This window comes from Monodelphis domestica, chromosome 2 (genome assembly GCF_027887165.1).
Source record: "Monodelphis domestica isolate mMonDom1 chromosome 2, mMonDom1.pri, whole genome shotgun sequence".
NCBI lineage: Eukaryota > Metazoa > Chordata > Mammalia > Didelphimorphia > Didelphidae > Monodelphis > Monodelphis domestica.
Window position 1 is genome coordinate 94,507,518 of NC_077228.1, and position 25,438 is coordinate 94,532,955.

Here is a 25,438-nt window from a genome sequence, read left to right on the forward strand (position 1 = left end):
AATTTGAAACTAAATAGACTGAACTAGAAGTGATGAAAATACACTTGCATGATTAGCACAATAAGCACATTCTATGATCTTAAGAAAAAAATAATCATCCCCAAACACAAAGTAACAGAGGGTTAAGAAAAAGAAAACCTAGTTGTTTTGTGGAAAGACATGAAGTGAAGGCTCTAACTTCTACTAAGTAAATATTCCTATCTCTGTTCACTGTTTCAACTAAAAAACCAGGAATTCTTTTTAGATAATGATCCCCTTTCCAAAGAAACTTCCTTCAGTACATCCTGGCTAGTTCTTTCCTTTCATTGCTTTTAATTGGTAATGTTGACAGTTAAAATAATTTTATTAACTTGCTTTGACTTTATTATTTTTCTAAAAAATCATATGACCCCTTTTATATATGCTTCATTCTTTTTAAAGACTATTAGTTTACAAATTTGTTCAGCATATTTTTGTAATCTCTTGCCTAATGATTTGTCTATAATCTTAGCATAATAATTTCCATTATTATGAATTTAGGGTTAAAAATTAAGCCTTTCTCTTGTGATCAATGACTTTGAAGTTGATAAAACTATTTCACATGTAAATTGCAGCTAATTTATGTAAATTTATAGGATAATACTAAAAACCTATATGTATAATATTTCAGTAATATAGGACATGAAATATTTGAATCTAGAAGTTTTCATATTTTACAGGATTTTTCATGTTTTATAGGATTATGTAGCACTTTGTAAGAATGAGAAATTGACCCAAATATCAATTGGGAAATGTTTAAATGTGTGTGTCAAGTAATTTTTATTTTGTTCTAAGTATATTCTGGACTCAAATTCATTTTTATTCTTTTTACTTTATAAAATAAAAAGAAATTCCATCAGGAGAATCAGAAGGATACCCACAATTATTAAGACTATGAATCAAACATCATAAAATAATATTTAAAATGGTAGCAAAAACACAAATTTTAAAAATACACAGAACCATCCACTTAGAAAATCCAATCTCAGAAAAAAAGAAATTGAACAAATGTTAAAGAATCCCCAAAAGAGAGATGAAAGGAAAAGAACATCACTAAAGTACAGATGATTTTACAAGTGAATTCTGTCAAATATTCAAAGGACAATTAAATACAATATACCATGAAATATTTGGAAAATAGGAAAAGGAAAGAGAGCTCACAAAACTTTTTTATAATACATATAAAACCCTGATTCCTAAGTCAAACAGAGAGAAAACAAAAAGAGAAAATTACAGCCCTATAACTCTCATAATGTAGATACAATTATATTTTAGTAAATTTTTAGAAAATGTTCTACAAATCATAGGATTATTTAAAAATACAGAAAAATCATTGAACAAATGAAGCTCTCCATGTGAAAACACTAAAATGGCAAAAATTCCATATGATCCCTTAATGTGATGATGTATATCTAAAACTAAGTGCTTACATAATTTACCTATCCCTTTCTTTTTTATTATTTTAAAGGAAGAACATTGATGATATTATGAAAAATGATGCATATTATCACTACAGTTACTAATATTGTTACAGAAATACTATTTATGCCAAAAACAAAATCAAGAGAAATTTAGAAAATAACCTTAGGGAAAGAGAAAACTATTTTTATTTGACAAAAAAAAATATTTAACATGACAGTTATTGAAAGTACTCTAGAGAATCAACCAAAAGTTAATTAAAACAATGAATAAATCTAATAAGATAGTATATAAACTTACACAACCCATTGACATTTCTCTCTTTTATCATCAAATTCCTAAAGGAAGAGATATAAAATGAAATCCAATTTAAAATAACATAAGAATGTTAATTTACAAAACTGGAAAAGTAAAACAAAATATTTGTGGAAGAAAAGATCAAGAATTTCAAGTAATACAATAAAAATGGGACTGATGGCGATTTAGCAGTATGTTTTTTAGGGGGAGATCAAAATGAATGTGAGAGTAATTCTAGTAATATAAAAAGGAAGAAATTATTTTTAAAACTATTTAAATTTTTACAATTATATGTAAAATCTATTTTGGCATTTTTTTAATGCATGTTCCAAATTTTCTCCATCTCTCTCTAAAGAGCAAACAATTTGATATAGGTTATGTATGTGCAGTCATATAAAAACATTTCCTTATTATCCATGTTTTGAAAGAAAATACAGGCAAAAATAATAAAGTAGAAAATGGTATACTTGGATTGCATTCAGACTCCATTAGTTCTTTCTTTGACAGTGGATAGCATTTTAAAAATAATAATCCTTTAGAATTATCTTGAATCATTATATTGCTGGGAATAGCTAAGTCATTCACAGTTCATGATTGCTCTATCTTTTCATCAGTTCATGTAAGACTTTCAGTGTTTTTTCTGAGGGCATCTTCTTTGTCATTTCTCTTAGCACAGTAATATTCCATGACAATTTTAGAGTGCAACTTGTTCGGCAGAAGAGATTATTAAAGAATCATTAACAAATCAGCAGAAGAGAGTTGAATGAAATCCTATTCATCACTTCTTTGGGTTGATTCTGTCATACTTATAAAAATGCAAATATTTTGCCTGAGAGGGTAAGCACATTGTCATTACTCTTATTTTGTATATCTTCCTTGATCATCTAGCTTATTTCTATGACTACTTCAACCACTGTGGAGAAGGAAAGGGCTGTCAAACAGAAAGATACAATGGTTCAATTTATCTATTAAATAAAGTATAATTGATACTTTATTATATAATTATATAATATTTTACATGTTTATATATATTATATAATAAAATAAATAGTCCCACAATATGAATTTCATGTCATTTCCTATATTTTGGACCTTTGCTCCTTGGATGCTCAGTATCCTTCTGTTGAGTATCTTCCATCCTTAAAATTTCAAGTTAGATGCCAACTCATCTACAATGAAAACATCCCTAATCTCCTTGCCTTTCAGGGGAGAAGGTACTCTCCAAAATGCTCAGAGAAAATTTCCTGGTCTTGACACTTTATGATATTCTTCCTTGTATCATCATTTTTATGACCATCTCCATTCCTCCCTCTCCCCATTATATTGTGAGTTCCTTGAGAGCAAGTTCTAAGTGGTATTTATTCATTTATATTTTCCTTTAAAATATTAGTTTAATAAATGGTTAATTAGAATGACATAATCCTTCAGAGCCTCATAAAAATTATAATTGTAGTTAAATTGATATTAAATGAATTAGTTACCTCACAAGACCTAGTGAATGAAACACAGGATTGTAAGCTTTGATCAGAGGATTGAATGTATAAGACCAGTGTGGGGCAAGATATGATTTTTAGGAGAGAAATCAGAGAATCTTAGTTTTACCCATGGGCAACTTGTTAGAGTGTTAAAAAAATACACAACAAATAAACAGATATTAGATTTAGATTTAGTGGACTTGGGTTAAAATCCTGCCTCTCTCATTTGCTACCTGTTGCACCTGGGACAAGTCATTTTACTTTTTTGGGCCTCAGTTACCCATTCTGTGTAAAGACCATTTTGGATTAGCTGGTCTCTAAGAACACTTTCAGGTACCATCTATCTCTAGTCATACAAAAAATGAGGAAACTGAACTTCAGAGAAGTTAAATGATTTATCCTCTAACCAACTTTTAGTGGCAGAGCCACAGTCACAATATGATGGACAGTACTCTCTTCCATAAGGCTGAAGTGGGGTGCAATAAGGGGAAAAGGGAAGGAACAGAAATAAAAATGGAAGTAGAAACTTCAAGATAATCATCACTGACTTTACCATTTCATCTTGGCCTACTTGGATGTCAAACTTTTAATTAAAAATTTTCCATATTGCATATTGATAATTTTTCATAATGCTTATCTTTTTAAAAATGTTTTTAATTTTTCCAGATTACATATTGATAACATTTTCACTATTTTTCTGATATTTTGTAATTCATAATGTCTCCCTCCCTCTCACTGCTCTCCCTTTCCAAAATGGCAGATAAGAAGACATAGTACATAAGTTATTACACACAATGCATGTTTCCGTATTCATTACATTGTGAAAGAGGATACATATCATTTACATTAGAGAAAAATTCATGGAGGAAATAAAGTGAAGAATGGTATGCTTCATTGCATTTAGACCCTGTCAGTTCCTTTGGTGGTGGATAATCTTTTTGGCATGAAACTGTTGGAGCTGTCCTGAATTCTTGCATTATTATTTTTTTTTGAAATGCTTTCCTTCTGTCTTAGAAAGTACCTGTTCCGAGGCAGAAAAGTGGTAAGGGCTAAGCCATTGGGATTAAGTAATTTGCCCAGAATCATATAATTAGGAAGGGTCTGAGTCCAGATTTTAACCCAGAACCTCCCATCTCTAGGCCTGGCTATCTATCTGCTGAGCCATCTGGCTGCTCCGTTTTGTACTGCTGACCAACATTTTCAAGGATTTAAAAAAAATTATCTCATAGTCTCAGAAATCCACCTACATTAATTGCTAATATAATTTTTAAAATATCCAAAGTGGCCAGTTTAAAGTCCTATAATAAGATATTCAAATAGATGCATTTTAAAGACTTACTGAAAAACTTGCTGGGAGATCATTGGTGGGTGTTGGGGCAAATGACACTTGGCTTAGCACATAGCCTATTTTTATAAAGTGGCAGACAGAGATAAGCTACACAGTTGACTATAGATATGATTGTTCAAGTTCAAATTCCTTTTATCCTTATTGCTATTCAAGGTGAAAACATCTTGTTATTGGAGTCAGTAAGAGGAGAAAAAAAATGTACCTGGACAAAGTTGTTATTGCCTTAGTGCTTGACTGAAATGCCTTTAATCTCATAGTATTATCTTCAGAAAAAACCTGCTAAGTCATCTGGTCATTAACTCAGTGATTACCATTCTTGGTATTTAAGGGACATTGTGATGTTGCATATTTCAAAGTGTTATTTTTTCCTTTCTGGAACTAGGACTGAAATTCTCAAATCTCTGATTTTCTCAAGAAAAGTTTTCTTATTCCTTTTTCTCATTTTTTTCAATTAACAGTCATTTATTTCTTATTCCTCCCCAAACTAAAAGTAAAAAAAATATGGTCAAAGTTAAAAAAAATTAAAGTAATTTCAGTTTTGATGGTTTCATAGTCATTCTTTTCATCAACATTGTTATAGTCATATAGTATTTCTATGATTCAGTTTACTTTGTTTTAGATTAGTTATATAAAAATTCTTATTCTTTTCTATATTTATCATATTCATTATTTCTTACAGCATAATAATCTTCCATTGTATTTATGTGCTACAGTTTGTTTAAACATCCTCCATTTGAGAAGATATATTTTTCCCTCTTAGCAACCATGAAAGGTATTGTTTAAAATATTTTGGTATATATTGAGTCTTTCTTTTTATCAACAGCTTTATGGTATGGTTTTTTGGTGAAGATTCTGGGTTAGAGTATTGGGAATTTACTCCCTTTATTGTAATAATTTCAAATTTATTTTGAGAAAAGCTATAGCAACTATTGTGCTTGTATCTATAGTTTTCTTCCAACATTAACTCTTTCTGATTTTTGTCATCTTTGGAATGACATTGATTTTTAGACAAATACACCATAAACCCTGCTTCCAAAGGGATGTAGTCATCTAAAAGCAGTCCCATTGGGAAGCTAGGAATTTATTGTATCAGAGCTGTTTATCACAAAAATGAGCTGCTCCTTTAGAATTACTTTCAGTATAATTATTTTGAACATAAACAATGATTGAAAATACTCTTTATTGAAAATTTGATTTTTAGAAGCAATCCATATCCATTCAAAGACTACATGGTCTAGTGGAAAGAGTGCTAGATTTAGAGTCACAGAAAATAGATTCTAATCCTAGGTCTGCCAGTGTTGTCTTCCTGGGCAAGTAAATGATAGCCTCTTTGTGACTCAGTTTCCTCTTCTGTAAAATAATAGGATTTGAGTAGATGACCTCTAAGTTCTTTTTCAGATCTAAATCTATAATTTAAGTTGTTGATTATGATGGGAAACATGCCATTTTTGCTCAAAAATGAGGTATGATTTGGAAAAATGGGATATTTTATCATGTTATTTATATTGCCACCTGAAACAAAAACACTGGCAAGAAAATTTAAAATTTAGAATCAAGAATTAATGATAGATGCCAAAGAAAAAACAGCAATGCCTATGAGATATTTTCTCATGTAATTTGAATTGCCACCTTAAAAATGGCAAGAAAAGTTAAAAGTTGGAATCAAGGATTAATGTTGAATGCCAATGAAAATGAAGACAGCAATGGCTAAATTCAACTAAGATTGAAATTCTTGTTAATATTGTATAACCACTGGGATTTATCCCTGTCACATGGTATAATTGTGGCAAATTGGACTGTTATCCAGTCTCATCCTATTTGGCTATTCTAAGTATTCTCTCTTTCTCATCATGAACAAGTCAAGACACTATATTCATGATGCATTTTTCAATTATGTCCTTGCCATTGTGAGAAACCTTCATCTTAACCGCAATTGATGATCAATTTATGCCCTGTTGTATAAGATTTGATTACCATTTTTATCATAGCTAGTAGAGTTGAATCGTCTTATAGAGATAAAAATATGTAAATGCTTCATGCAACTCAGTAGAGGTTTTTGTCTCAATAAATGACTAAAAGTAAGATATGAGTTCTTTACTATCTAGTTAGTTGTACATACTTACTGCAGCACAAAGGAATTTTCACTTCCCAAGATTTTAAAGCATGGGAAGAGAGAAAATGCTGGGGAAATTTTGATTTCTGAAACTGGTAGACTTCTTTGGTTTAAATAAACCACATTTCAAAAGTGACTGACAACAAAGTGAAAAACATATCATGAAAAAAACTCTAAGCCGGTGAAGTTTATGATCAATTGAAGCAGGAAAAATATTAGTTGAGAAAATAGGGTTTGGATTTCTAGGCCATAATTTAACATTTAAAATCAGTTACATAGAATTTAATTCTTTGTAAAATCCTTTCTTCAATATAAATCTTTGAGTTAGATAGAACATATATCATCATCTTTCTTTTTGAAGGTGAGAAAACTAGGATAAAGATATAAAGTGACTGTTTAGTATAATATAGCAGGTAAATGTGAAATTGTTTAAATTTCATGTCTAATGTAGAAAATATAGGGTTAATGGAATGTTGTCTAGGAAATGGACTAAACTTGATAAAGATTTAAAGATACTTCATGAGTTCTTGTAGATATTAAAAAACCTTTACTTTGAAAATAAAGGGGGGATTTGTGTGTGTGTGTGTGTGTGTGTATGTGTGTGTGTGTGTATGTATGGGGAAGAATTCCCTACCTCTAACTACAAAATCAGAATTTACATTGTTTAGGATGTATGATGAAGAAAGAAGATGGTCATTAGAGAGTACCAATGATTTAAAGGAGATAGTATTAGAGAGTGAGTAACAGAGCTAATGGCTTTAAATATCTAAAACCAAATGTATAATATATAGGTAATTAACAATAAGAACTGGATATCAGTACTCAGGTACTATTATTTAGAACTTAAGGATACTAATGATTAGAATGGTGTTATGGAAGTTTATAAATTTTTGGAAGCAATATACTGGTGGCAGCTAGGTGATACAGTTGAATAAAACAATGGTTTTTATTTACTGTCTCTGGAAGACCTCAGTTCAAATCCAGCCTGAGATACTAAATAACAATGTGATTAGTAAATCTCTCTCTCTCTCTCTCTCTCTCTCTCTCTCTCTCTCTCTCTCTCTCTCTCTCTCTCTCTCTGTTTTTTTTTTTCAATTGTAAAACAGAGGCAATATCACCTACTTCTGAGGGTTGCTGTGAGGATGAAATGAGATAATATTTATAAAGTGCTTAACATATTTCATGGCATATAGGAACACAAAATGCATATAAATGGATTTTTTCTTTCCTTCCTTCCTTCCTTCCTTCCTTCCTTCCTTCCTTCCTTCCTTCCTTCCTTCCTTCCTTCCTTCCTTCCTTCCTTCCTTCCTTCCTTCCTTCCTTCCTTCCTTCCTTCCTTCCTTCCTTCCTTCCTTCTTTCCCTTGGGTCATCACAACCTCCTACCTTATATAAGTCTTATTCTATCACTTAAAACTGGAGATATCTTGGTTCTTGTTTTGCCAATATACTCAATGCCTTCTTATTTATTCCCCTCTGTCCCTTTCTCTGTTATCTTCTTCCTTTTCTGTCAAGTTCTTACTTACCTTTAAAGCCAGAGTCAAATTCTGTTTCTTACTGGGAATCTGTCTTGATTTCCCTGGTCAACTAATTAATCCCCCCTGAAACTTTACATAGCGGTTTTTAAAAAAATTATCTGATTGAATTAATAGGCAATGTCGTGCATTAAGGTTATTTTAATTGATATCTTGATCTTATTCTTGACCATGAAATCTTTTAATTAAAGTATTGTGCCTTATTTAATTTTCCTATTCCTTTAAGTACCTCACATAATAATCTGTACACTACATAAACTTAATTTATATTTGGGGTAATTTTGTATTTGTCCAAGAATTTAATTTCTAGTAAGCAGGTTGGGGAGGGGAATTCAATCAGATGACAGTGAAAGCAGATATCCTTTCCTTGGACTTATAGTCTGCTGCCATTACCACCGGAGGAGGGGTTTGGAGGAGGAAAGAAAAAATAAAAACTAGTACTACTTGGAATGTAGCAACAAAAGAGTGGGGAAGAGAACAAGGGGAAAATATTCCCTCCCTTCTCCATTTTTGGAAGTCTCCACTTTTGGAAATCCAAAGGAAAGAATTCACTGGAGAAAAAAAAAAATCTAAGGCATAAAGATTTAAAGGAGACTAGCGTCTCATGGGAGGTGCTCTGGTCCAGTCAATCAATCAAGGAATCATCCTTTTGATTAATACCAATACTCTACTATTAAGTAAGGGAATGAGAGAATTTGATTTTATTTCTAAATAAAATATGGATTATGTGACTTTGGATAAGTTAGTTTCTGAGTCTCTATAGTGTCTACCCATACAATGAAAGGGATGAGCTAGATAATTTCCAAGATCTTTTCTAACTCTACCATTCTATAATCCAAGTTCATGTCTGATCAATATACCTGCAATTAATATGTCAATCATGGATATGATTTTGAGGCATTTTGAAAGCTGCTACTTAGGTATGCCTATATGAAGTGTGGAGTTGGTGAAAGAACTTTAGAGAAAGGTATTCTTTTTTGTTCCTGCTATTGAAGGGGTGTTAGATTCTCATTAGGATTTATTCTGTGGAGGAGAGAGAAAAAGTCATTGGTAGTTGCAAATAAATGGAGGAACCAGCTCAGCTTACTCTCATCTACAGAGCTCATTCAATCTTACATATTGTCTAGTATATTCTAATATCTGTCTTTCATTTTTGTTTTCTGTTTTCTTGGAGAAATCAAATGGGATTATTTTATATTCACTAGTGGTGATTTTTCTTCTTTTTTTTAACTAGCATTTTATAAGAAGGATCCAAGTCTGTAGGTGTAAATTTGAATTACCTTACCCATTTAAGGGAGAGTGAACAGAAAAACCCATAGCATTTTTGCTTTTGAATTAAAAAAAATTCCCATTGTCTAACAAAATATAGAGGATAAAATAAATATGATTCTAGTTTTGTCCCCCTGTCAAAGGGAGCACAAAAATGCCATCTTCAGGGACTTTTTTACTTTCTTCTCAGTAGGAAAAAATATATTTTTTTGGAGAGGAGTGGACAACATTCAAGAAATATCTAGGGGAAGAGGAGCCAAGATGGTGGCTTAATAGCAGCCAAAGTTGAAATCACTCTGACAATCTTTCCAAACCTATCTTTAAAAAGTACCTTAAAAGTACAAGTGTCAAAAATCAACAGCAAGATGGAGTGAGGGGACTATCCCAGTTAACACAAATTGAAAGATAAGCAGGGATATTTGATTTTCATAGGATAAGGGGGAACAAGGAGAGAACTGCATACAGAGTCATGCTGGCTGATCACACTCCACCCTATCTACTGCACCTGGTTTGGTCAATGGACATATGTTAACTCCAGGATCCTGGGATGCAGGCTACACCAATAAATGAGCTCCTTAGACTCACCCATTGTAGTCCCAGACCCTGGGACCTATCTCTAATGAGGTCTGGAAGTCCATAGCACTTAGCCCTTTTAATCCTGTACTGCTGCAACAAAGACCTAGCCTTGGGGGGAAATAGCTCACAGTGCAGAGCCCTGCATATCAGCTATAGATGAGACAGCATCATCAAACAGCTTTCAGATTTTCCATTTCACAGGCAAAAAAAAAAACAAAAAAACAAAAAACAGCTAAGAAAATGAGCAAACAGCAAAAGAAACACATAATCATTGAAAATTTCTATGGGGACAAATAGTAAAGCACAGAATCAACAGTGGATGGTGAGATCCAAGCCACATTCAAAACCAAAAACAAATTGAATTGTTCTCAAGGGTTGGAATAACTCAAAAAGGGTTTTCAAAAATCAAATAAGACATGCCAAAGAAAAATGAGGAAAAGAAATGAAATAATGAAAAAATAAAATAGCTTAAAAAACAAAATTGATCAAATGGAAAAAGTCACAATAATTGTTTAAAACGTTCTAAATCCCTCCTGATTAGAGAAATGCATACTCAAACAATTCTGAGGGACTACCTCATACCTATCAGACTGGACAATATGACAGTAAAGGAAAATAATAAATATTGGAGGGTATTTGACAAAATTGGTATGGGAAGTGTGGTAGTGAAAATTTCACCTTTGAAGATTGTTATAATATTAAAACTATGGCTGCCAAGGAATTTACTTATGAAATTCCTAAAATAAAACACTCCAGTCAGAATGGAATTTATGGTGTTTTAATCACAATGGGAGTAAGAAAAGGGAGAGGGAGAGAAGGAGAGAGGAGAAAAGGGAAAGCAGTTACTCAACCTCTGGCAGGGAGCCAGAGGGAGTTTAGGCCCAAAAGGCCAAGGTAGAGAAGGAAACAGTCCTTGACTCACGTGACCAATCTGAAGGGAAGCTGTCTGAGGGCCTCCACCTTGCTCAAGCTTCTAGCACAAACTGGCATCTAGCCCGGTCCACAGGAAGTGAGTGAATTCCAGAGGCTGCTTTCTCTGTCACTTCCTGTGCCTCACAAGTGCCAATGGTGGCTCAAGCTTGGCTTAGGACAGCCCAGGTTGGCAGTTAGTTATTTCTGATTTGTCATTGACTAGCACATGCCCGTGTAGCGTGGGTGTACACAATTTTGGGTGCTAGACCAAGCAAGATAGAGATTTTTAAAATTCACAATCCACCCTGATGATGATTGGGGGACTAGTCTCCCCAATTGATCATTAAACATAAGCGTACTGCACCCTGAAAAATTCTAACTGCAAGTGTATACAAAATTTTGCCCTGTAAGAGGAAAACCATAATAGTTGTAGATTAGGGGAAATAGAGGAGAGAGAAAGACAGCAAACCAATGTTTTGCTGGGTCCGTTGACAAAAGCCAATTAGGGGGCAGTCCCCTTTGACATAAGTGGATACATTCAAAAAATGTTCAATCAACTGCACCCCAAGGTTCATTCTAGATCTTCCTGTAGTGAAAAGTTTTAGATATCTTTCTGCAAACAGTTCATTCTCTGGATTCAGTTAGTTAGCAAGCTTCTTCTCTGAAGATCTATCTCGAACAAAATTTAAATCTTGGATTTTATGAAATACAATCCCCCTTAAGAAAATGTTGAAAAAAAAAACACTGAGTCCAGCTGAGGATGCAAGGTTTAGATGTGGGGGTGTGTGAGTTAATCCAAAAGGAAAACAAAAAAAAATGAAAACAAAATAAACAACAAAAAACAAAAGAAAAAAGAAAAAAAAGGAAAAATTAAGGGAAAAAATATAAACCCTTTATATATACATATATTTATATTAAAGAAGAATTCAAAATCAGTATCAAAATATCAAAAATCTATGTATACAAAAATTTTTTAGAAAGCAAGAATAATTTTTTTTTTCCACAGGCCCCTGTATTAGGGTCCAGTTAAGTAATTTCTAATCCCACAAGTCTGTAGGACAGGATGCAGCAAATTTCACTTACCCATTTGCAGCCAAGGCTACAGGAAGTTGCCATACTATAGGAGAGAAAAATAAAGGACCAGATTTTTATTTTATATAGGGAAGTGTCATTCCCTCGTCTGATTTTACCTTCATTCTCAAGGATGGAGGGAGCCAGGATGGCAGCCAACCTTTGGTACTTGTCTGTAGGTGTTTCACAAAGAGTATGGATACAAGGAAGGCCTACATCTTAACATATGTCAAGTGTCGCAACCCCGAATCACAGACTAGGTTCAAGTCCTTAGTATTGGCTTAGAAGTGCATCAATCCTAACTGGATTGGTCTTTGATTTTTACACCTGTGAGCTCTTTTGACATTAACCAGGTTATCTCTGTGCTCCTTTCCTGATCCCGTTTCTAGAATCAAACACAAACATTAATCATAGTCCCACAACAATTATCAATACATGGCAGGTTCCCATAGTCTAAAGCTTTTTGGGTGTGTATTAATAATAATAGCAAGTATATATATTTAAACTAATATTATTGTAGAATAAAAAATTAAGATTTGTACCTTAAGTACATAGAAATTAGAAAAAGGGGAAAATAAAATATTATAATAAAAGAATAATGATAAAATAAGGAAAAGACAAAAAAGAAAAAAAGAGAAAAAATTAAATTTAGGAATTCAATGTGTCAAAAGCAGAATAAAACAGTTCCACTTGTCAATGGATAGTTATCTCCAATGCGTGTATAGGATACAGTCAATCAGTCTCAACAGAAGATGCTCTCTTTGCATGAGAACAGTGAATCCAAGAGTCCTTTTCTCCAACCTTTATAGATGTTGAAGTAATTAACACTATTTTGAATGGTCCTTCTCAGGAAGGCTGGGTTGCTCCCGTATGTTGGAAGTTCTTTATATATACATTGCCTCCTGAGTTCAGATTGTGAAGTGAGAAGTCTAGTGGTCTGGCTTGTACTGCAGCTCCTGATTCATGTAGCTCACGCAGTTTGTGCTGTAATTCCTGTATATAGGAAGCAATAGTAGTATTTCCCCCTAACAGCGATGTATAAGCTGGGGAGAAAGGATTAGCCTGTATAGGTGGATGTCCAAAAAGCATCTCAAATGGTGAGATGTGTAAGTCTCCTCTAGGCCTGCTTCTAAGATAAAATAGGGCCAAAGGGAGAATTTCAGGCCATTTTAAATGGGTCTCAATGCATAATTTGCCAATCATAGTTTTAAGTTCTTTGTTCATCCTCTCAACTTGGCCTGAACTCTGGGAATGATATGGAACATGGAATTTTGGAGTTATCCCTAAGCAAGAATCTATCTGATTTAGAACAGAATCAGTAAAATGGCTCCCCCTATCAGAATCAATACGTGCTGGCAGGCCAAAGAGAGGAATAATTTCTTTTAAAAGCACCTTAGCAACAAAAGCCGCTGTGGCTCAGGCTGTAGGAAATGCTTCCGGCCATCTGGTCAGTTGGTCTACTATGAGCAGACAAAATTTATATTGTCCAGCCTTTGGCATTGTTATAAAATCTATCTGAAGGTGCTCAAAAGGTGTATAAGCCAGAGGACACCCACCAAAGGCTTTGCCATGAAAGGCATGTTGGTTATATGCCTGGCAGGTAGAGCAGGCAGATCACACTTTAGAGACTATGGTAGTTATACCAGGGGCTGTCCATACTCTCTTAACAGAGTCCACGATGCCCTGGGTACCAAAGTGGCCATTATTATGAACAGATTGGCAAATTTGGTGATAGAAACTTCTAGGGAGCAGGGGTTTTCCTTCAGATGGCACCCAAACTCCATTGATCTCTTTTGCTTTGAATTTTTGTTTCCATTTTTCCACTTCCTTCTCATTATAGGAAAGTGATAAATTTAATTCATCAGTAGTTGTTAATGTTAAAAGTAATTGAGGCCCTTCTATGGCTGCTAGCTTTGTAGCAGCATCTGCTCAGTCATTTCCCCTAGAGACAGGGTCAGTGCCACCTGTGTGGGCTGAGCAATGAACTACAGCTAGGGCTTCAGGCAGCTGAAGAGCAGAAAGGACTTCATCAATAATTTCAGCATTAGCTATGGATTTTCCAGCTGAGGTTAAAAATCCTCTTTGGAGCCATAACATCCCAACTGAGTAAAAAATGCCAAAAGCATATATAGAATCCATATAAATTGTTGCCCTTCTATCCTTGGCAATTATACAGGCATGTTTCAGAGCTATGAGTTCTGCCCCTTGAGCGCTAATGTTAGAGGGCAATGAAGCTGACCACTCAGTGGCCAATTCGGTGACTACAGCAGCTCCACTGTAGCGTATGACATCCCTCATGAAAAAAGAACCATCAGTAAATAAGACCAGATCAGAGTTGTTTCAGGGAGTGTCCAAGAGATCATCTCGAGGCTTTTCTGCCATGGACACTAGTGTTTCACAACTGTGTAATGGTTCTCCTGAAGTTGATAAGTCTGGAAGCAAGGTGGCAGGATTAAGGGTTGTACAGCATTTCAGAGTAGTATTTTCATTGTTTAGCAGGGTTATTTCATACCTTGTAATTCGCTGATCAGAAAATGCCTGTGTTCTCTGTCTTAGCAATAATGCTTCTACCTCATGTGGGAACATAATTCTTAGTGGGCATCCTAATACTAGATCAACAGTTTTTCTTAGTAGTAAAGTAGTAGCAGCCATGCCTCTAAGGCATGGTGATGCTCCTGAAGCTATTGGGTCCAGCTGGGCTGAATAATAAGCAACTGGGCGCTGAGAAGGCCCCAGAATCTGAGTTAAAACACCTGAAGATACTCCTCTTTGCTCATGTACATACAAAGTAAATGGCTTGTTGTAATCTGGGATGCCTAGAGCAGGGGCAAACAGGGAGAAAATGAATCTCAATTTTCTGATTTTTTTCTGATCTTTAGTTCAGTTTTAATAGCTAGTGCCTAGAAATTTTTTTGAGCCACGTTTCTCTGGCCGAGGTTTTTTTACCCTTGCAAATCTGCTGCTCGTTCCCGCCATTAGATAGCTCACAGGCTCGCTCCTGACCTGTTTGCTGCCCACCTGGTCCTGGTCCTGGTCCAGGTCCTGGTCCTGGTCCTGGTCCCGGCCCTGCCCTGCCCACCCCAGCAGCCCGGTCTGGCTCTGGCTCCTGGCCTCTCACCTGGTGCTGGCTCCTCTCCCGGCCCTGTCTGCCTGTGTTCCTGCCTGCAGCCATCCACTGGCCTCTGCCTGCCTGTTTATGCACCCCAGACCCACAAGCATGACCCCCAACTGGCTCATCACCCAGATCCTTGGAGCAGATCGCTCAGGACTCATTCTACCAGCTGGTAACAGGGGGTTAGGCTCCATGTGGGCAGAGTGGATTGGAGTAGGGGAAGAGACTAGAGGAGAAGAAACAGATTTTTCAAGCAGGAACTTAAAAAGCAATGGGCTATTTAAAAGGATACCTTTTGACTGTTCTGGTAATAGCATTGATTTCACCTGTGTGCAACTTTAACTTTGAAGGGGCAAATGGGTGGCTCAGCAAACTGAGAGCCAGGCCTAAAGACATGGGGTCCTGGGTTAAAATCTGACCTCAGATACTTCCCAGCTGTGGGGCCCTGATCAGATCCCTTAAACCCCATTGTTTAGCCCTTACCACTCTGCCTTCGGACAATAGACATTTAAATGGATAATTTAAAAAAACCCAAGGAACTTTAAAGACTGGTGGTTATATATTCTAAGGCATTTAAGACTCCAATGGTTTATACAAATCTCTGTATTTCTAAGGTTTAACTTTGTGATTTTAAGTTGATATATTACTGGATTCAATATTATTCTGTTATACTATTCATTTAATGTACTGAGTTTTAAAATTCTGTTGTTTTTCCCCTATAACTGTGCTGAACAAATATTATTGAATAAGCCCATATAAGAAAAAACAGCTTTTTTCTATTTTTGCCTTTGTAAATTGTAAACTGATTTTAAGGGTTTTTAAAATATGATTTTTGTAATTTTTTTTTAACAATCTCTGGTCATTCTTGCCTGCCCCTACCACAAGGTAAGGCCCATTACAGTAGCTGAAGTGAAATACATTTTATAACCCCCAAACTTCCCACATTTCTAAATATGTGAATGGACGTTGGGGCAGTTAATCTCAGGGCATTTGTACCCCTAAAAAGTCTCCAAAAAAGGAGCACCCCTTTATTTATACTCTTTCGCTCACTATTTTACTTCCACCAGAATGATATATAGACTTCTTGATTATGTTCTTAACCCAAGATGAGTTTTACTTTGTTTAAAAATATGTTTATTACCAAGGTTGAAAGATTGCTACGTTTGTGTAAAAAAAAAAGTGTGACAAATGTCCATCAATTCATAGGTTTTTTAAAATGCCATACAGCAACTTGTGTGAAATATGATAGTGTGTTTGTTTGCTATTGTAATTAATTGGGCTATTGAGAATTTTGGGGATATTGATATCTACATATTTGTGCTACTGTTCAATTCATTTGCCTCATACTTACAGTGGAGCATGGCCAGATATTAAGAGGAAATGGATCTCATTTTTGATGAGAAAGACTTGCATTTTATATTTTCTTATCTGACACAGAGTGTCAATGATTATAAGCTATATTTTTGAATTTTTAAAATACTTTTATTATTATATTTTTCTTGCATGTGCAATATACTATTTCAGTATTTTTTTTTATTTTTCTCTCCTTTTTATATTTGAAGCACATGTCACCAGTATTAAGATTTTCTTTAAACTTTTGATTTTTCAGTACTGCAAATTTAAGAAATATTTGCCATTGCATACCCCAAAAAAGCTTGTGACTATAAAAATGATGCCACTAATTATTTTAAAAAATTATGGGACTTTGCTTAATGATTCTGTCTGATTCCAGGACAAGATATACACACAAGAGCCATTGTACAGGGCCAAAGAAAAGCCAATCCAGGATGGATTGATGCACTTCTAGGCCAATACAAAAGTTTTGAACCTAGTGTGAAGACTCGAGGTTACTGTGTTTAACATTGTTAGACATAGGCTTTCCTTGTGTCCACACTCACTCTGAAAATACTCACAGACAAGTATCCCGGAATCCTTGGCTCATATAATCTGGTCCCCTTTTCTTCCTCTCATAGTGTGGTACCTTTCTGTAGTCCTGGCTACTGACTGGGTAAATGCCTCATTGCTTAGATCATTTTGATTGGGCCCTGATTCAAGGACCTGTTATAGATTTATTTTTCTTTTACTTGGAATTTTTACACATAAGACTTTGATAGTCTATATTTTCATCCAGGAATTTTTCTTTTCTTTTGGATTTTTCTGATGTTTTTGTTAATTTCTCTTACCAATTGATTCATATACCTCATATCTCAGCCATGTATCCCTAAGTGATATTGTATTTGTCAATCACCCTCTTAATGAGGGAATGTAAAAAATATCATTATTTAAATTACAAAGTTTAAATTCCTTTTGAGAAGAATTTTAGGTAAAGATGATGCTACTTCCCTGAATCCAGAACTGAACTGTTGGAGAAGATATAATGAAGATGCCTCCAGACCACAAGTTGCACAAAAATGAACTTTCGGTGTAGTTGATTGAACATTTATTTGTATGTATATTTCATGCCAAAGGGGACTGCCCCCTAACTGGCTTTTTGTCAATGCATCTACCAATTATTATTTGTTTTTTTTTAATATTTTCCTCAATCTCAAATTATTGTAATCTTTAAATTGATTATGTTTTCATGATCCTTTTTGGGGAAGCTTGTCTCCCCAATAATGATCAAATGGAGAATGTAAAAATAGCCTCGAACTCTGGACTTCAATCCCCAGAAGCCCTTGCTCCACTTCCCCAGAATGCTTTAAATTCTCACGTGGGCCGAGATCGAGAAGGGATTTAAGCTGATTGCAAAGGCTTTTGTTTCCTCTTTTTTGGACTTCCGTTTTGGAGCAGACGCAGCTCTTCCATGATGTGAAATTATCTTGTCTAGGCCTCTCTGGCCTAGGCATGTGTTTCTTATCCTGTATTTTCTTTAATCCTTAATCTTTAATAAACCTCATAAAATATAATAATCCTTGCAGAGAGAAACTAATTTCTACATGCCTCAGTCTCCCCTAAATTTTAATCTTTACAGAAGCCATCATACCCCCACTGACAGAGTCGCAGTCTGAGATGATGAAAGCTGCAGAGCAGCCTTCAGAAAAGATGAGGCACCCACTAAACTCTCTCTGCAGCTTTCATCATCTAACTAACATCTAACTTCCCTTACTAATGGAATTGTTATGATTAATGCTCTCTTCCCAGTACAGGAGAAATAACAGAAGATCAAATACTTATACAGTTAACACACATGTGTCCCACTTTAATCCCCCCAGATTATTACCCCAAAAAGATTACATTCACAGAATTAAAACCCAAATATCACTGCCCATTACCCCTCCTTTCTTTTTCTTAGCAGAGGTACATCCAGAGGCCCCACACCCATTTCAGGCCAAGCATAATAGATATATCAGTCATTACTTTGAAATACAAGTTATGGGCACACTTCGCTAGTTTGTTATGTTTACCATAACCAGGCTACTTTTCCAGGTGCTTGAATCAAACACATGAAAAATGCAACTTGGAAATTGAGGAAAATTCTAATTCTGGTCAGCTTTAAGTTACCCTATAACCCCATACCTAGCTATGAAATACTTTGTTACCCATCTCCTAAGTAACTGTGATTGATTATGAAAGCCTATGAAAAGCAACAATGATTCTCCTAACTGGTAATCCCACAGGATTCCTCCCCCAGTAGGAAATAACCACCAGATCACCCTGTTTATGTCATCTATCTATTTCTGCTTTATTGACTATCTCCTTAGGCTTTGTGTCTGTTGTTAGGTTCTATGGAAACATGTATTTTGAGAAATGATTGTGTGCCAGAAAAAGTATGTACTCACTGAACCTAGAAAATAAATGCAAACCCTGTGCATGGAAGAACTCTATATGATGCCTAAACACAGGATTGAGCATACAATGTCTCTCACCACTCATTTGACTGACTTCCACACCTAGACAGAGGACTCTGAACCTTGAGAGAGATATATGCATTGCTGGTGGAGTTGTGAATTGATTCAATCATTTGGGATGACAATTGTGGAATGATGCCCCAAGGGTTGTAAAAGAATGTACACGTTTTGTTACAGCAATATCATTATTATGTCTGTATCCTAAAAATATTTTTAAAAATGGGAAAGGACTTGTTTGTACAAAAATATTTATAGCTGTACTTTTTGTGGTGGCAAGGAATTAGAAAACAAAGGGATGTCCCTGAATTGGGTAACAATTGAACAAATTGTTGTGTATGATGGTGAAGGAAAATTTTTGCACTCTAAGGAATGACGGATAGGAAGATTTAAGAAAGAACTGGAAAGACCTACATGAACTGATGCAGAGTGAAATAAGCAGATCCAGGAGAACATTATACATAGTAACTGAAATATTATGGAATGATCAAATGTGATAGTTATTGCCACTAACAGTAATGTTATTTTCCAGGAGAATTCTGAGGAACTTATGAAAAAGAATGCTATTCACCTCTAGAGAAAGAATGATTAGAAAAGAAATGCAGATGAAAACATATGGTTTATCTCTTATTTATTTAGGTGTATGATTTGAGTTTTTTGTTTTCTATTATTAACTTACAAAAATAAAAATATAGAAACTTGTTTTGCAGGATAATTATGTATAACCAAGTTAAAAAACAAAAATGAAATCATGTCTTCTTTCCAAGGCCATTAAGGCAACCTATGTGGACACACATTTTATTGGATAGTTACAACAACATGTTTGTCTCACATCCTGTACAATATGTTTGTTTAGTCACATGTGGAATCATTTCCACATATATAGACACCAAGAAGTAAGGTGTAGGTCTTTATTAGGTATTTTAGAATTATGCAGATTGTTGAAATATGAATAGCTAAAAATCAGGAATGTTGCTACACTAGTTTAGTTTACTTATAGTTAACAAACATGTTTTATACTTACTATGTAAGAGGCATTGTGCCAAGTTCTCAACTCACAAAAAAACTCACAAATAGTCCTTGCCCTCAAAGAGTTCCCCTTCTATAGAACTACAAATAAATAACTAAGTGTATATTAGATATTTATAGAGTACATGGAAGGTTATCTCTGAGAATAAGAGACTAGTATTCCTGGGGACAGTGAATGACTATAGAAAATGTATTTGGGTTGAGTCTTCAAGGAAGTCATGGAAGCTAATAGGTGGAGATGATCATGGAGATTTCTGCGAGTGTGAGCCAGGCAGTGCAAAGGTGTAGAGATGCAAGATGGACTATATTTTACAAGAAACAATGAGTAGACAATATAGCTGGATCATGGAGGATGCAGATATTGAGTTAAGTGTAAGAAACTCCAGGAGGAATGGCATGTGTTGTTAACAGCTTTAAAAAGCTAACATTTATATATAATTCTAGAGGTAATAAGGAAGGTGATGTGTATGCTTCAGAAAGCAAGCAAACAAACAACACAGTTTAGTAGCTAAATGGAGATTGAATTTTTTTAGTAGGGAGAGAACTGAGATAAGAATCCTGAGATCAATTAATGGATTTTATATTATTAAAGGCAAGAGGTGATAAAGCCTATACTAAATTGATGGCTATATGAATGGAGAGTAGAGGACATAAAAGAGAGATGTCAAGATGAAATATGATTTGACAATAGATTGGATTATATGAGGTGAGCAATAGTCTAGATTCAAAGAGGTTTGTCCTTGTTTCATAACATAACGAATAAGGAAATATGAGTTGTATGATAACATATATACCTTCTATATCACTTTATCTGTCTCCTTGGGAAAGAGGGAGAGGTGAGATTGGAGGGAAGGAATATAGAGAAGAAAATGGTGGTAGGGGAGTTTTAGAGAGACATATTTTATAAATCAGCACCAGTGAAAACAAATTACACAACACAACTACAAAACACTTTTCACATAATTAAAATTAAATCTAAATAATTGGAAAAAAACATTAGTTGCTCATGGGTAGTATAAGCTAACTTATTCAGTGCCATATCTATCAAACTACCAAAAAAACTCATCTATAGAATTAGAAAAAAAATTATAACAAAGTTCACCTGGAAGAACAAAAAATCAAGAATATATTTGTCATTTATTCATTTAAAGAGTTTATCTTGGTATATAGGGTGTGAGATATGAATCTAAACCTATTTTTCCCATACTATTTTCCAATTTTCCCAGTAGTTTTTGTCTTATAGTGGGTTCTTATCCCCAAAGCTAGAATCATTGGGTTTACTGAACACTTTCTTGCCAAGGTCATTTCCCCCAAGTCTATTCCATTGATCCAAACTTCTGTCTCTTAGCCAGTACCATATTGTTTTGGTGAACACTGCTTTATAGTACAGTTTAAGATCTGGCACTGCTAGGGTTATCATTTCTATTGTTTTACAAGATATCCCCAAAACTACTCAAGAAATTACTGGGTGACAAGGACTTCCTGCCTGAGACTGTCTTCAACAGGTTTTAGGCCACCAAAGTATGCAGCAATAAAATAATTGGTGTCATCTGTGGCAAAATCATCTTCAGCTTGTTTGGATTTGAGCCACAAAATTTCACCATGAGTTGAATTGATGTCTATGTGGCACATAACCCTGCAGGAACATCCATCCAGAATATTCTCCATTATATACAGGGTTTGCCCTAAATTCAAGAAATTCTTCAAGCTTATGACTGGGGGAGCCCTAAAGAGAACATGGACCACTATAATCGACCTACTCCTCCTAAGTACAGTGAGAGTGCCAACTGTAGTCTGGAGAGGTCAAAAAGATTTGTTGGCTGACCCCGTAGATGTCTCCAATTTACTTCCCCAAATCCTCAACCTGATTTACTACAAGAATCTGCTGAAATACACTCATTTGGATTTTGTTTGGGGAAAGATATTTATGATGAAAAAGTCAACCCTATAAAGATTGTATTGATGATGATATTAATGTCCCTTTTTCAGAACTGGAGATTTGGACATATTTTTCTCCTCTATGATGTGGTTTGCTATATTATATATTTATAGACCCTATCACTATGTTACTAACCTAATTATAGTATATACATTATTTACAGACTATTTACATATAATACAATAATATACATAGTCCCATAAACCTGATGTCAGTCAAGTAGAAAGATCTATTGATCTTTCTATTTGCCTAAGATCTTATGGAACTAACTATATACATATTTACATTTTGCATAAATGCAATTTCAGACACTCGTTTACATGAGGTCTCCCAATGTATGTCAGTTTGTGATTTTATGTTTTATGTCTAATAGTGTTAATATCTTTGCAATTAGCCTGTACCACACTGTTTTGATGACCACTTCTTTGTAGTGCAGTTTATGATCTGGTACTGCTAGACCCCCATCTTCATATTTTTTTTCATAATTCCCCTTGATATTCTTGATTTTTTTGTTTTTTGTCTTAGATGAACTTTCTTATATTTTTTCTAATTCTATAAAAAAGTGTTTTGGTAGTTTGATAGGTATGGCATTGAATAAGTAAATTAATTTGTGTATATGCAGTACCTTCTGATTGCTCACTTGTATTTCTCTTTTTATATTTCATTTGATCCCTATGTTTGCATTTCAAGGTTTCAACTCATCAGAAGTGCTTAAAAATCCTTTTACATTCATGTTATATTTCTTCCTTTATAATTATGTTTACTTTTCTGGGTAATTTATTCCTAAGTGTAAGGCTATATCTTTTGGCCTTGTAAGTATATTGTTTTCCTTGCTATTCTTCCAATAGAGTGCTCATTGCTAAAATGTGTGTACATGTGTTATATATTTTCTTCTATTTAAAAAATAACTTCTGATATTTTAATATTTTATTGTCTCATGTGGTCACTAACTTCTCTTTGTGACATTCCAATTTTCAGCAAGGAAGTTCATGAGTGTAAATGTTTGTGCATGTGTGTGCAGTAGCTATCAATAAGTATCTGTCTGTCTGCCTGTCTGTCTATCTGTATCATGCTAATTTTTTTTAAATTTTCTATGTCTTTTCTCCAAAACTTTCATTTTTTTCAAAATCTTTCCTCCATGGCTTTTATTTCATTTTAAAAATTATTTTAACTATTAAAAACTCTTGATTATTTTATTAAATTATTTTATTTGTATTTATTAAATTATTAATTTATTTATTAAATTATTTTAACTCTTAAAAACTTCATTTCTTCTAGTAATATTCATTAAATTTGTGACCAAATTGTGAAATATAGAGCAACAGGGCTACGTACCTAATTTTCGTCTCAGTCTAGCAGATGATTCAGAGATCATGGTCCTGGTTCAACCCTGTTTCATAGCTCTTTTCCTTTTCTTTTTTACTTGCAGAAATTTGTAAACATGGGCTGGAAAAAAAATGACCAATTATGTCTTTTCTTAAGATTTCCCAAACACTCATTCAGTCTTGCTCTCTTATTAGGTTGAAGAATTTGAGTGTGAGATGGGAAACCAAACTGCATTTTTTTCTCCCTGTCTTCTATCTTTAATCATCCCATTTTGCTCTTTTTAAGGATCTTTTCTCTGGGGAAAAGCACCTATGGCTGGATACAAAAAGCCAAACTTACCAACATTCCTAAGAGATTATACAGATTCCTTATTGAAAAAAAGATAATCAGGGAGCCTTTTTCTGCCTCTCCTCTTCCTTCCTCTAACTGAGATTTTACTTGGTATAGTGCTAAATTAAATACTGCTAATTTTCTGAAAGAGCTAGAAAATGCCTTGTGCTTTCATGTTTCAGAAGGTGCACAATTTACTCTTCTAATCTAGATGAAAGAAGAGATTACACTCCAAATTTGAATGGAGAGAGAATGTCCACAAACACATAGAATTGTGTGTTATGCCTGATAGAGAAGCCAGCCACATCTAGAAGAGATTATGCATTTGGAAGAGACTCCAAGCCTGATGGAGGCAACATATTTGGTGGAGGCTGTACATCTAGTAGAGATGACATGGCTGGTAATTATCAGGGTATGAAGGCCCAGCCCAGCAGGAGTACTGAGATATCACCAGAAAGTGTCAATGACCTTACAGGGCGTGTGTCTTCCAAAGCTTACTCCAGTGACTTGTGCTTATTAAGTGCTTAAGCAATGTTTCCTGATAGAGTTGTGTTCCCTACTACATATATTCTTCAAATGCATTTACTTCCACATGTGTTCCTTATCTGTGTCCACTCTTCCCACTAATTGTATATGTATTTATGACAGAATGTGCTCCATATTTGTGGGGAAAGGAAAATGCTTTAATACTCCTTATTTTTATAATGAAATTTTATTGTGTCTTCTTAACTATTTTTAGGTTCTGATTCACTAATAAATAATTAACAAATCAGGAGGATATTGTGAGACTTGGTTGGGGTTGAATATAGACCAACAAAATAGTTTTAACAGGGACTAATCTTGTTTGGAAAACTTTTCTGTAAATTGAAGATATCCCCAAGTACTCTAATAGGATTTGATTTGAGATTTATATCATTTAAAATGTTTTTGAACAAAGACTTTTGTAAAATTACTTCATTGGTGTATTTTTAAGCTTTGTTAATAATACTAATTCTAACTTTGCTCATATATATATATATATAATATACATATATATAATTTCCCATTATATGAAAAAAAAATAATTTCTAACATTTGATCCTCAAAATTCCAAGTTCCAAATTATCTCCATCTTTTCCTCTCCTGCTGCTCTTTGACTGAGCAGGTAACTTTATATAGTTTATGCATATGCCATCATGCAAAATATATTTCTAAATTAGGCATGTTATAAATGATAACAGAACAAAAAAAATCTATGAAAAAAAGAGTAATGAATAGTATGCTTTGATTTGCACTCAGACTCCATCAGTTCTTTCTCTTGAGGTGAATAAGTTTTCATCATGAATCCTTTAGAATTGACTTGGGTCATTATATTGCTGAGACTAATTAAGTCATTCATAGTGGATCATCATACAATATTGTTATTGCTGTAACGGTGTTCTTTTGGTTCTGCTCACTTCACTTTTTTTGCTCTTGTATTTGTAATAGTACTAGACTGCTCTTCATGAGACAAGTGTTTCTATAATTGCTATTTGACATCATTTAAAAAATATATGAATCCCCACTTAGTGAACCTAGAAATATTTGTCATATCCTATATCTATTAGATTCTGATTCAAATTGAATAAAATGTATGCTCATTGTTTATGGTGATAGAAACTCTTAGGCAATCATTTTTGGAAATATGTTATCTTCAGAATACAGATCATGGAAAAGATTTCCATGTTTTATGGTGCAGTTTCTTATTAATGATAACAGATAATCTTATTTTAAAGAATCTGATGATATATTCTTTCTTTTGGAAAATAAAATATTAATTACAGAATGAGAGTTACCTTTATCCTCTT

The 25,438-nt window shown here is 34.2% G+C and overlaps 1 pseudogene; it reads right to left on the bottom strand.

Annotated features, from left to right (window-relative positions):
• Positions 1 to 15,203, bottom strand: part of LOC130456894 (ribosomal protein S6 kinase beta-2-like) — a 71,429-nt pseudogene extending 56,226 nt beyond the window's left edge.
• Positions 15,204 to 25,438: the final 10,235 nt, after the last annotated feature.